This window comes from Thermobia domestica, chromosome 10, assembly GCF_964235325.1.
Source record: "Thermobia domestica chromosome 10, izTheDome1.hap1.1, whole genome shotgun sequence".
In the NCBI taxonomy this organism is placed as follows: Eukaryota; Metazoa; Arthropoda; class Insecta; order Zygentoma; family Lepismatidae; genus Thermobia; species Thermobia domestica.
This window is the reverse complement of record NC_137463.1, coordinates 185,129,894-185,144,877: the sequence shown is the minus strand read 5'-3', so window position 1 is coordinate 185,144,877 and position 14,984 is coordinate 185,129,894.

Genomic DNA, 14,984 nt, shown 5'->3' with positions numbered 1-14,984 from the left:
ACAGGAGACCACCCGCAATATTCGCCTCAAGGCAAGAACCTTTTGTCAAAGGGTGCTTGGAGAAGCGAGTGTCTTCGTTTCCTGTGTTTTGCCAGAAACATATACTCGTTTTCCTTGGAGAACGGGGTAGTTGAAGCTAGACTCGCGAAGTAACAAGAGATAGTTTTGCGGTGTAGACGGAAGTCACCTGACTTCCCGTACAGAGTTCGAGACCCAGGACACGGTGAGAACAATTGTTTCGGTTCCCCGGGATTTGTCCTGTGAACAACTGTATCGCGAGTGTGTTAAACTACATTTCTTCAAGAGCATGATATAGTCCAGTGACAAACAGTGTATGACTCACACATATGTGTAGTTGTACGTCAGTGGTGCTTATTCTATTCAGTGACAATGGAAGTTTAAACTTTGAAATCGTTATTTAAGATTCATCCATTCTCTGAGTGCTTAGAACACTCAGTAGAGATCAGATCATTTGAAGCTTATTCGCAACTCCCATTGTTAATATGGGACAATCGCAGTTTGCCAAATATGGGAGAAATATATATCCTAACATATCTCAAATAGAGATATAACGCCGAGGCCAGTAACGCTAGTAAACTGTGCCTGTCCTTGGACATTTTAGCACAAGGCTTACAGCAATTAATTTGCTTATTAATTTCGAGCTACTAAACATTCTTTCATTGAACGCTTGAAATTCAGCGTGCCATATCTCCTACCAGAACATTTTCGTGTAGTGGAATGAGCATCTAGGAGGACACTGTGTCATCAAATTGGAAATTTGTGTACATCAAGTGAAGTTTAAACAGTGTGTCAACATATAAGAATTTTGTTTATTTGTATCATCACTCTGTGTTGGTAACACGCAAATATAGTGAAATATGTTTCTTCGACATTTAAATACATCTCTCCTCTAAGAACTGCTAGAGACGAGAAACTAAAAATAATGAGGAGATAAATAATATTGTAAATATCTCTATATATATATATATTTTTTTTATTAAAGGTCAGACAGACCTTTCAATTTTTCAATTCATTCTACATTATTTCTCATTCAATTTATTTTTTTTTTAGTGTGATAAAATATCAAGTATATAAATATATAAGTAACGTGTTTGTGTGATAGTGCACTACAAAGGTGATAAGTATTTAGTGTATAAAGTGTGATATTATCTCATCTACCATGTGTGAGATTCCTGATTCCTATGTGGAAAATAAATCTGTCCGCTCTTACCAGAACAACTGTTTATTCAATTGCTGTAGGGTGAGTACCTGCACTAATGATATCTTTGTTTCAGGAGTGTGATTCAAGGAGACATTTTCCCCTTGATTGTGTATGTTGACCATCTCTCTGTATGGGGCTCAGAGAGAATCCTGCCCAAAAGAACAAGATAACAGCCATGAAATAGTGAGATCAAATACAGGCTGCTACCTGTAAAAATTTAAAGTATAGATTTTTTTTCTTTCTTTTAACCTAATTGAAACTTATAACTGACTCACTTTTATAGCATCCTTGAGCATGGTTGTTATGCAGATGGCCCTGAGATCTGCTGTTCTACAGAAATAAAATACTTTTTGCTCTACCGACTTCATAAGAGAGTGGCGGCCCTTACAGGAGAGAACCTGATCTCCAAGAGGGAATAAATAACTTCTTATATTTTTTTTTTATATTTGCATTTTATGTAAATACTTCAGTTAATTAAATATTCCCAGCCACTCTCCTTCAACATTTTTTTTTATATTGTGTTGGTGTCGTTAGGTAAACAGTAGCTTTGGCTCTGGCCACCTAGCACCTCACAATAATAAGTGGCGACCCAGCTATCGGGCTGGAACTTCACGTGCTGTGTTAGCCACTTCACAATAATAAGTGGCTACCCAGCTGCAGGGCACGTTACTTCACGCTTGTGCAAGTGAGTATATTCTAGATACTCAATGGTCAACATACAGTTGGTTTAAATTTCGATATATGTTTTGTTTTCTCTTCCCGAAAATTTCCAAGAACGTAGGTGTCTTGTGTTAGAAATTTATTTGTGACTTGAATTTTGTTTTAACATTAATGTGTTTAGAGAATTCAGTTTTTTTTTGAACTTTGGGGGGAAGAAAGTTTTTGTAATTCCGTTTGTGTTTGTAAATGGTGGTAACGCGAGCACAGGTTCGAAGAGTTAGAAATATGGATACCGAGTTTACTTTTGAAGAGTTCGCTCAGAGAGCTGGGGAGCTCTCAGAAGAGAATAGTGTAAATGATGCACAGAGCGCTAGCGAGCGCCCCGTCAGCGTTGTGGGAGACGCTGACGCGGTAGAAACGGTTCCGCCAGTCCCAAGTAGGGAGCCGGAAGTACCATTAAGGGAGGTAACCACAGAAACTACAGAACAATGCGAAGTTAGCCCAGCCGTTATTGTAGGTAGCTCTTTGGAGAACATGAGTACCATAAATGTAGCTGCTATTTTAGGTGAACTTGTCAAAAAACTTGAAGAAAGTACGAGGAAACAACTTCAGGAAAATGCAAGTCAGTTAGAAGCAAAATTAGAAGAAAATAATCGTAGTTTAAAGGAAGATTTGAATTTGAAATTAGTTGAAAATGCACAAAGTTTAGAAAGAAAGTTAGAAAAGAAATTAGAAGAAAATTCAAAGGGTGTGGAAAAAGCTATAGAGTCAGTCAATGCTCGTCTTGAAGTTCGGTTAGATACCATGACGTCGAGACTCGAGCAGAGTGAGCGGGAATTGACAGAGCGACTTGAAATCACTACTGTAGAGCTGAGGGGGGAGATTGAAGGCGCTCGGGAAGATCTAAATTCTCGTGTCACCGAAACCACTAGGAAGCTAGAGGAGAATTACACCGAACTTGCTGAGAGTGTTAGACAGGTCTCGTCTCGTGTAGAACAGACCACTCTTACTCTGAATAACCAGGTCAGGCGAGTGGAAGTGAATTTCGCTTCCCAACTAGCAAGGATCCGGGGGGAACTAGAGCAGGAAACGCCACTCGATGAGATCAGGTCGGAATGTAACGGCAGCATCCAACAGATGCAAGAGACCGTTCATGACGTGTGTGCACAGCTCGAGAAGAAAATGGAGGAGTGGAAGAGCTCTATTCAGAAGGAGACCAGTGAGGTGATAGAGGGGAGACTCGCTAACATCTCTGTCTCCAGTGCACCAGAACGCCCTACGTCACCAAACGACATCTCGAGTCGCGATCTGCCTGGTTCTCAACCTGGGAACCTCGCTACTTCCCGCGAGACAGAACCTGTTCCGTCGACGTCTCGCTCATGCAATCATGAGACGAGACAACATCTCGCAACAGCCTTTGGACTAATACACAGGGATGTTACCTTACCTGTGTATTTAGGGAATGAATCTGAAACCGAAGCATATAACTTTCTCCAAGATCTCGACCGGTACTTTGAGGTCACTGGAGTACCGGATGAGATGAGGCTCAGCTTCATACCCCGAGCGATTCGGAATACTTGCTACCAATGGTTTCAAGTTAACCGGAACAAGATCCACACATACGAAGATTTTGTGCATAACTTCAAACAGTGTTATCTTAGCGAAGAGCGGCTGGCAAACCTCAGGGCAACGATTCTCACCTCCCACTTTGACAACCGTATACACAAATCCCCTGCAGAATATCTGCTGGATTTGTTACATAAGAACAGTATACTAGAGCCAAGAATGTCTGACGCTACACTACTGAAGGTACTTCCGCGTCATTTCCCGAACTGGCTGTTTAGGGCGATAGTCTCTTCTCGCCCAAAGACAATAGCCGAGCTTTTAAATCTTGTACAGGAACTGCAGTCGTCGATGACGAATCGCGACCAGTTCTTCCAGGGTAACCAGAGGAAAGGGGTCAACATGCTCCAAGTGAGCGTGGAAAACGAGGACAATAACCCCTCTGGCCACAGTGGGAAGCACGCTGCTCGTAAGAAAAATAGAACGAGAGAAAATCAGCGTCCTTACCAGAGAAAGAGACATCAAAACACGAATAATAACAACCACCAGCGATCCCCGCCTCGCCATCCGAGCAGCGGAAGTGGGTCGTCTGGCTGGTCACGTGGGGGGAACTCCCACTCCTCTCACAACAACAACAACATTCGTGGAGCCCGCGGTAGGAGGGGAGGAACGCGCCAGACGGAAAGACCACAGGGAAATTCCTTCCGTCATGCGGACGAGGAAATCCAACTGTTGGAACATTATGACCGGGTGCCTCCTCCTACCAGCCAGAACCAAAACATGACCAGGAGTAATCAATCCTCTTCTTCTGCTCCCAGAGAATGAGGATTGTCCGCATGTGCTTGGGACAACGTTAAGATGGCTATGGAGAACACGAGTACATCTGAGTTGACAAATAAAAATTCCAAGTATGTGCGTAATTTAGAAGAAAATGTAGAAAATATTCATTTATATGAAAATACGTGTGAAACCGCAGTTAAAGAGATTTTTGAAAATGTAGTAGGAAAAGAAGAAGAAAACTGTAAAATTTGTTCAGAAATAAAAGCAAAGAAGCATTTCAGTGAAGGCATGTTCAAAAATAAGTTAACCTTATTAAGTAGGACAGGAGAACACATCGATTTAGATAGGGCTGTATATGAAGAGGCCAATGGCATTTTTAAGAATTTATTCGATTCAAGTAATGAAGAACTACCCAGTAATAACGTCATCTCACTACCAGAGATAAATGTACTTTTGTTTGGAAAGGAAGTTAATTCTTTATTAGATACAGGAGCTACTTGCTCAGCTATTTCTAAAGAAATTTGGGACTCCGTCTCAAATAGCCACCCCACACCCGCATTTTTGAGTGCTAAGAATATACGGGTTACGTCTGCTTTCGGAAGTAAATCAGCGACGATCATAGGCCAGACGCTGTTAGTCATTCAGATACATGGGAAGGAATTTCATACATTAGGCATCATTATTTCAGGTCTGAACAGATCTTTGATTTTAGGTTCCAACTTCTTTACAGAATCTCGTGCCGTGTTAGATTATGATACTGGCCTTCTACATCTCAAACATCCTCATGATGTAGAAGTCAAATTTAGATCTGTAGATTGCGAGACTGAGGATCTAGTAGTTCGTTGTTTAGAATTGAATGGTGAGTGCGAGAAACCATATAGTTTCATTGAGGAGTTAGATAATTTTGAGTGTAATTTTTCCCCGTCAGATGAAGGACGGAAGGCCATACGGGTTAGTGCACAGAATGAGCATAAGACCTGCAGAGAAAAGGCTGCTCGTGCCCCGAACTTGGATGATGGTAGATTCCCAAGTGCCCAAGAAATGGCAGTTCATGTATTCCCACCAGAAGAGTGGCTTAAAGTGAACACACGTGCCTCCCATTCAGATATAGAAGATTTTGTCTCGAACTACTCAGATCTCTCAGCCTCACAAAGAGAGAGTTTGAAAGCTGTTCTTTTAAAGCACCAGGCGCTTTTTGATATCAAGCCAGGTTGCATAGCTAACTACGAGCACGAGGTTGGAGTAACGGACGAACGTCCCATAAAAACTAAATTGTATCCTTACCCAAAGAAATTCAGGAATTTAGTATCGAATGAAATTTCGCGTTGGGAGGCCTGGGGTGTGATTAAGAAGATGCCTACCGCTTTTATAAACCCTCTGGTAGTGACGCCGAAGAGCGACGGACGCATTCGAGTTTGTATAGATGGAAGAGCTCTGGCCAAAATTTCAGGGGATCTCTCTGACAGACCTATGCCACCCCTATCTGTTCTCCAAGATATTTGCGACAACTCTTGGTTCAGTTGCGTAGATGCAACTGAGATGTTTTTACAGATTAAGGTGAAAGAAAGTGACCAGAAATATCTTGGGTTCCTACATGAAGGCATTTCATATGTTTTTCAAAAACTTCCGTTTGGGACAAAACAGAGCCTTGCTTCTTGCGTAAGAGCATTAGATATGCTAATTGGATCAGAGGCTAGAGAGTACTGCGGCGCTTATGTTGATGATTTAATTCTAGCCGACAGGAGCTTCGAAGACCATTTGGTACACCTCGACAGAGTGTTGGGTTTACTCACTGCGGGCGGCCTAACTCTCAGGCTGAAAAAGTGCAATTTTGCGAGAAAATCATTGAACATACTTGGTTTCCATCTTTCGCAATCCGGTATCGGCAAAGATCCGGCGAAAGTGAAGGCGGTGTTAGATTTTAGGACACCACGGAACGTCAAGGAACTGCGTTCCTTCATTGGCTACTGCCAGTACTATCGTTGCTTTAGTAGGAAGTACTCGGAAGTTCTCCATCCGTTGTTCCAACTGCTGAAGAAGAATGTTAGATTCAAATGGGAACCAGTACACCAGGCAGCGATGGACAGGATTAAGCAGATCTTCCAGGAGGAAGTAGTTCTGAAAACCGTCCTGCCTGACAAGCAATTGATTCTCGAATGTGATGCGTGTGATATTGCGTGTTCTTCTCTATTGTACCAGCGTGATGACAATGATGACATCCGTGTCATTGCTTTTACATCACGTGTGTTCAATGCCGCACAACGCAACTATTCAATAACGGAGAAGGAATTTTATGGACTCATAGATGGCGTTGTTAAGTTTAAACAGTACTTAGTTGGTACTAAATTCATAGTACGCAGTGACCACCTTGCTCTTAAGTTTATTCTCTATTGTAGACTTACAAACCAGCGTATCACCCGGTGGGCGATGTTGCTCTCAAATTTCAATTTCGAATTCCAGTTTGTCAAGTCAAATGAGAATCTGAGTGATTATCACTCTAGGTACCCTCCTCACACAGAAGAAGACCTCAGTGTTGCACGGAAGCCTATCCTCCAGGAGTCGCTGATGTCCATCCTGACGGAAATTCCATGTGAGTTGAGGAAGATGATAGCCATACTACCGGAGATGCAGTCTTCAGATCCTGTCTACGGCAAGATCAAGAAAGACGTCGAAGAGAAGACGGACTCACCAAAGGTGAATGGTGCTTGTCACCGTTTTGAAGTATTGAACGGGCGCTTATGCAAGCGTGACCGGGAAGGAGTCCGTATTTGCATCCCAGAAGTGTTAGTAGTTCCACTGCTCGATTATTACCATACAGATCGAGGGCACATGTCGGCCTATAAACTACTACCGCTTCTATCAGAGTTTTTCGTATGGCCAAAGATGAGGGCAAGTGTGAGGCGTTTCTGTGCTTCCTGCGAACTATGCCAGAAAAGCAACCCCCCCCAATGTTATCGTCCGGGACCACTGAATCCCGTCGTAGTGGAGAAGCCAGGCTATTTGGTCTGTGCTGACTGGTTAGGGCCTCTAACCAAGGGAATTGGGGGAGTCCATTACGTATTAGTATTTTATGATGCTTTCTCCAAACTAATAGGCTTGTACGCATGCAGAAAGGCAAACACTACCACTGCCATAAGGAAACTAAAGGAGTATCTGAAAGTTAACCCTAGTGTGGAACTAGTCTTAACAGACAGAGGGTCACCTTTCCAGTCTAACCGCTGGAAAACAGAATTAGCAGATCTTGGTATCAGGCACATCACTTCGACGCCATATTATCCGCAAGGTGAAATGGCAGAAGTAGCTGTCAAGGCTACAGTACGTTTGCTACGTAAATTGTGCCATGATAACCAAAGATTGTGGCCCAAATACTTGGAAAAGATAGAGAAGTGCTTAAACTCGGCCAAACACCTGACCACTGGCGTGTCAGCCTTTGAGTGTCACTTTGGGCAGTCTATGTCTAGAGACATAGCCAGGCTGTTTGAAATCCCAGAAGTGGATCAGCGCCATGACGTGCAGTACTATGTAGAAATTGCTAGAAAGAACCATAAAAGGAATGCTGCTGCACGAAAACGCAACTTCGACAAGTCACACCGTACTGTAGAGTACAAAGTGGGTGATCTTGTTCTAACTAGAGTTTTCCCCAAGTCGGATGCTCTAGCAGGTGTGTCGAAGAAGCTCTTACTCTTGTACTCGGGACCATGGCAGATTGTCGCCGCCACTGGTCGTAACATGTACACACTAGGTGATCCAGCGACTAAAGAAGTAAAAATGACAAGGAATGCGTTTCTATTGAAACCATACATCTCTAGAGAAGAGAAGGATCAAAGTGGTACTGGTCAATAGAGAAGACACAGATCACACATATAAGCATCAAATACCGGAAGTGACAACTAGTGTATATAGTGTTAGTGTTGTGTATATTTCAGTGAACGAGTGTATTAGTGTAAGTGTATTTATTGGGAACTTATGTCTGTTATGTTCATGTAACTCAGGGAACACTGAATTCTCTTATTTAGCTTTTGATTATTGATTTGCATTTAGTATGTTTTATTGTGTGTTTAACATTGTTTTTTTTTTTAACCTTGGATGTATTTTGTAACTCTAATATTTCAGGAACGAGAATGTGCCCTCCGTATGATCTACGTCCTGTACTAGAAAGTACAGCACCTAGAATCATAGGGGGGAAATTTATGTAGAAGGCCGATGTCCTTCTCCATCATCTGCATATCAAAATGCAGATGAGGGGCACATTAGCATATTGATATGTAAATATGATAATTTTGTGGGATAATTATTTGCTTAACATTAGCACATTCTGTGCATATTTATTTGATATTATTAGTAATGAAGTGTGAAACACCTAGCTTAGTACGAAAATATTAATACAATATTGTATTATATTGTATTTATTTTATTGTGTTTATTTCATTTATAGGCATTATATAGAGTATTAATGGGTTGCATATAATTTCTTCATTGTTGCATAATGCATAACTTACAGGGGATGATGGAAGATAATGAATTAAAAGCGGAGAGGAAGGATTAATTTAATAAGGAAATGAGCAGATTCTATAAGAATCATACTTGATTTTTCTGTAACGCTTGGAAGAGAGCTAGTGCTGAGAAAAGTTTTTTTTTCTTTCCCGACTTACTGTCGCCTATACTACAGGATGGGAGGTCTATCTCAACTCACCACGGAAAGAAATACCCAGAATAGAAACTAAATAAGCATCGTATACCCAGGAGGTAGCCTATAGACTTCCTTGGTGAATCTACACTGGGTTAGATACAATGTGTTGAAACACGGAGTTCGTATTGTTTAAAATGCCATAAACTTTTTCACTTCTACATGCGAAAATTTAGGTTTCTATAGGTGTGATTTCCAATGCACCTAGTGTCAGCGTCTCTTTCTCCCCCCCTGTTCACCAAAAACCAGTAACCTGGCTGGCGAGCCTCTTGCTTGGTTCCCAACATGCAACACCAATTTGAAAATGTATACTCTAATTTGACTTATTTTCTGTGTTTAATATTAATATTTACGTACTAAGCTATACTCGTTCTTGGAAAGACCGCATAAAATTCTGTTTATTTTTAACAACGTGTTTCCCTTATCGAACAAGACACTTAGATCTTGTATTTGTGAAAAATAAATAATTAACAAAGATGTTTCCTTCAATCTCTCTCCAAGCAGGCATGGCTGCATTAGTAGCAGACAGTTTGAACGACAGCCACAGAAATTGGGTGTACTGCTGCTTCTGAGAGAGATGACAGTTATTAAAATGTATATATATATATTCTTTGTATGTTTAACTTTATTTTAATGTACAATATCATATGTTTCTATATTTTATTTGTATGTAACTAGCAAAGGAAAACAAAAGTAGGCGGAAATCTTTCTTAGTTTCTGCTGCAAGCAAAAACTTTCCATGCTGGCCGTTACCGGAGGAGGGGCAGCACGTGTCAGCCAAGAAAGGTAAAGTTGGCTACGAATGGTGGCTGAAGAAGGGCATTGACACAGGAGACCACCCGCAATATTCGCCTCAAGGCAAGAACCTTTTGTCAAAGGGTGCTTGGAGAAGCGAGTGTCTTCGTTTCCTGTGTTTTGCCAGAAACATATACTCGTTTTCCTTGGAGAACGGGGTAGTTGAAGCTAGACTCGCGAAGTAACAAGAGATAGTTTTGCGGTGTAGACGGAAGTCACCTGACTTCCCGTACAGAGTTCGAGACCCAGGACACGGTGAGAACAATTGTTTCGGTTCCCCGGGATTTGTCCTGTGAACAACTGTATCGCGAGTGTGTTAAACTACATTTCTTCAAGAGCATGATATAGTCCAGTGACAAACAGTGTATGACTCACACATATGTGTAGTTGTACGTCAGTGGTGCTTATTCTATTCAGTGACAATGGAAGTTTAAACTTTGAAATCGTTATTTAAGATTCATCCATTCTCTGAGTGCTTAGAACACTCAGTAGAGATCAGATCATTTGAAGCTTATTCGCAACTCCCATTGTTAATATGGGACAATCGCAGTTTGCCAAATATGGGAGAAATATATATCCTAACATATCTCAAATAGAGATATAACGCCGAGGCCAGTAACGCTAGTAAACTGTGCCTGTCCTTGGACATTTTAGCACAAGGCTTACAGCAATTAATTTGCTTATTAATTTCGAGCTACTAAACATTCTTTCATTGAACGCTTGAAATTCAGCGTGCCATATCTCCTACCAGAACATTTTCGTGTAGTGGAATGAGCATCTAGGAGGACACTGTGTCATCAAATTGGAAATTTGTGTACATCAAGTGAAGTTTAAACAGTGTGTCAACATATAAGAATTTTGTTTATTTGTATCATCACTCTGTGTTGGTAACACGCAAATATAGTGAAATATGTTTCTTCGACATTTAAATACATCTCTCCTCTAAGAACTGCTAGAGACGAGAAACTAAAAATAATGAGGAGATAAATAATATTGTAAATATCTCTATATATATATATATATTTTTTTTTATTAAAGGTCAGACAGACCTTTCAATTTTTCAATTCATTCTACATTATTTCTCATTCAATTTATTTTTTTTTTTAGTGTGATAAAATATCAAGTATATAAATATATAAGTAACGTGTTTGTGTGATAGTGCACTACAAAGGTGATAAGTATTTAGTGTATAAAGTGTGATATTATCTCATCTACCATGTGTGAGATTCCTGATTCCTATGTGGAAAATAAATCTGTCCGCTCTTACCAGAACAACTGTTTATTCAATTGCTGTAGGGTGAGTACCTGCACTAATGATATCTTTGTTTCAGGAGTGTGATTCAAGGAGACATTTTCCCCTTGATTGTGTATGTTGACCATCTCTCTGTATGGGGCTCAGAGAGAATCCTGCCCAAAAGAACAAGATAACAGCCATGAAATAGTGAGATCAAATACAGGCTGCTACCTGTAAAAATTTAAAGTATAGATTTTTTTTTCTTTCTTTTAACCTAATTGAAACTTATAACTGACTCACTATTATAGCATCCTTGAGCATGGTTGTTATGCAGATGGCCCTGAGATCTGCTGTTCTACAGAAATAAAATACTTTTTGCTCTACCGACTTCATAAGAGAGTGGCGGCCCTTACAGGAGAGAACCTGATCTCCAAGAGGGAATAAATAACTTCTTATATTTTTTTTATATTTGCATTTTATGTAAATACTTCAGTTAATTAAATATTCCCAGCCACTCTCCTTCAACATTTTTTTTTATATTGTGTTGGTGTCGTTAGGTAAACAGTAGCTTTGGCTCTGGCCACCTAGCACCTCACAAGGTCCACCAAGTGCTGACTCCGTTTTCCTTGGAGATCGCTAGTATCTCTTGTTAACATCGCAGCAGAAGGTTTCTACTCAGTTGCCAACGGCCAAGGGCGTTAGGCAACTAGACAAGAACAGAAGGTGGTCGAGAAGGAGAATTACTATCAGTAGCAAATAGTAGATGTTGGTAGTATTCAGTATCTTAATTTTCTCGAACGATTGGAATATGAACAACAGAGAGAATGACAGAAATAACAAATCTTCTGCTTTCTTCTTCCACCGTATATTAAACAAGACGGCTCGATATTATTTGATAATAAAAGTACCAAATTATTTCATGGATGTTATGCATTTGTTCTATGTCGCCATAAACAATGGAAATTAATTACTTAGTAGACGAAGACTTCTTCGTCCAACACAAATGTAATGTTTTACTGCAGTGCATGCTAAGCATCTCTTAGCGAAAGAGAATGCCCACTGATTTTGCTTTTTTTCTGATTCTCTCTCGAAAACAAAGAAGATAACCAGATAAGGGACACAGGTTAAAAGGAACGTTCAGGTGGTAAGGTCAATAAATGCACCTTACAGATTTCGATGAATTAGATCTTGCTGCACTACAACAACAACAACAACAACAACAAAAAAAAAGTTGGTGACAAGTGACGGGCTGCGTGAAGTTGGCCGGACCTATTTTAATTTTGCTCTAGTTTGTGAAGTTTAGCAGCATTAACAAACATTTTTGCGGCAGGAAACAGCACTAAAGTAGCACTAACGATGGTCAAAATTTGGTGAATTTCTTTGACAATTGGCGGGCCAACTTCACGCAGACGTCATTTTGAAAATGCTCTAATTCGTGAAGTCTACCAACTCTTACGAAAATGTTTGTCAGGAAACAGCACTAACGTTGGACGAAATTTGGTGAAGTTTGGAGACAAGTGGCTTGCTGCGTGAAGTTGGTCGGAGCCATTTTGATCTTGCTATAGTTCGTAAAGTTTAGCAGCACTAACGAAAATTCTTATGGCAGAAAACAGCACTAACGATGGTCAGAATTTGGTGAATTTCCCTGACAATTGGCGGGCCAAGTTCACGTTGACGCCAATTTAAAGTTCCTGGTCAAAATTTAGTGGATTTCTATGTCAAGTGGCGGGTCAAATTCAGGCTGACGCCATTTTGAAGTTGCTGTAATTCTTGAAGTTTAGCAGCACTAATGAACATCTTTACGGCAGAAAACAGCACTAACGTAGCACTAACGATGGACGAAATTTGGTGAAGTTTGGTGACAAGTGTCGGGCTGCGTGAAGTTGGCCGGACCCATTTTGAAGTAGCTCTAGTTCGTGAAGTTTAGCAGCACTAACGAAAATTCTTATCACAGAAAACAGCAATTACGTAGCACTAACGATGGACGAAACTTGGTTAGTTTTGGCGACAAGTGGCGGACCAACTTCACGCTGATACCATTTTGAAGTCGCTCTAATTTTTTTTATGTTTAGCAGCACTAACGAAAATATTTACGGCAGAAAACAGCACTAACGTAGCACTAACGATGGACGAAGCTTGGTGAAGTTTGGCGATAAGTGACGGGCTGCGTGAACTCTACCACTTTGCCACGGTGCCCCCCATATTAATTTGAGGATTCTGAAACCAATATAATTATTTTTGAAGATATTTGTCCATCACGAGAAACATGGCCTTAAAGTTGAGCTCTTTGATCTCAAATTGTTTCTGATTTAACGATTACAAAACTCTCTCTCAGCCGAGACAGTCACTAGCAGGGTAATAAAAATTCTGAGTGCAAGGCAAAGTTTAGGAAACTTAAATAATGTAACTTCAATTTATAAATTACGTTGAGAAGAAGAAATGAAAGCCCTTTATTTTCTGTGACGTGATTAGATCCAAGAAAGTAGGTGCATTTATATATTTGTATCTCCTTGAAAAGATTATCATTCATGTATTATCAATGGACTAAACTTTATTTTTGCTCACCAAATGTGTTTACAGGGTTGTTAAACCCATACATTTAAATATAATTTTGTTTAGTTTAATTTCTGGAAAGTTATGAAAAAAAATTAAAAATATTTTTTATCAAACACTCTTCCGAAGATTCGGGTCCCCGACATTTCTCGGGATTGCCACCCCTCTTATAGTTGTGCGTAATGTCAATTTTGAAATGCATTTAATTGGTTTATAAGCACACAAATGATTACTTCGAATGCTTGAACTCAACGTCAATAAATTTACCTTGCTCACTGTGCTCTGTGGTGTTGACTGCTGATAGGGCAGTAATCCAATAACGTGCTTAAGACCATTTGTATATATTCTTTTTATAAATACGTATAATGGATTTGATTGTTATAATATACAATCAACCCTTAACTTGTAAGGCGATTTTGTGTAAATCTTCATTTTTATGATATAACATAAATCAGCAATAACAATGCCGTGGCAAATATCTCCAAAATCGAGTCGTGGCAAACAACACGTAATCAATCAGAATTCCCTTTGTATCAGCAAAGAAATTCCTTCCAATGAGTTCTCAACTTCCTCGATCCCCCTCCCTCGCAGATTCACTCTCATATATATATATATATATATATATATATATATATATATATATATATATATATATATATATATATATATATATATATATATATATATATATATATATATATATATTTATATATATATATATGTATATCCACTCTTGGTAATTTTAGTATTGTTGCTTATTTCATTTATTGATAATCACAAACTTCATGTAATAAACTATGCTCTATTTAGCTTATTTCGTCTAGTTGGATCAAAAGATCCAATATATTTCAATCAAATATTATCTTGTAGGCATACGCCTTATATCTGGAGAACTACATATAGTGTAGCCAAACCCAAACTATCATTTAACTCAGTATGATGTGCTTATTCCGTAGAAAATACGAAAACTTCATTTAGGGGCCGTTAAAAAAAAATTGTGGTCCCTGATCTAAAAACTAATTATTGGTCAAAATTTGATGCATTTTTCGATCATTCCTAAAATTCTTGGCCAAGATCGGAATCTATTGATCTACTTTTTTGGACCATTCCTAAAATTCTTATAAATAAGCAAATAGATTCTGCTCCTTTAGGGTAGAGATGCAAAAAAGCCGGCTTTTTTGAATCGATGGTTTTTTGCACATAAAAAGCCGGCTTTTTTGGGAAAAAAACGAGAATTTTGGAAATTTTGGCTTTTTTCATTTTCATGATTTTTCTGTTTAAATAGCTTTCTTATAGTATACTCTAAAGTTAAATAAGATTTCATGACCTGAATGCCATATTTCGCTCTGTAATTCACCATCATGATGGATGGAGCACATGGTTTATGAATTAAAGTAAAACTAAAGTACGTAGTATTTGAGGGCAATTTTAGAAGCTTTTTAACTTGATTTTAACTTCTGAATTATCGACATTTTTTCTTCTGTAGATCA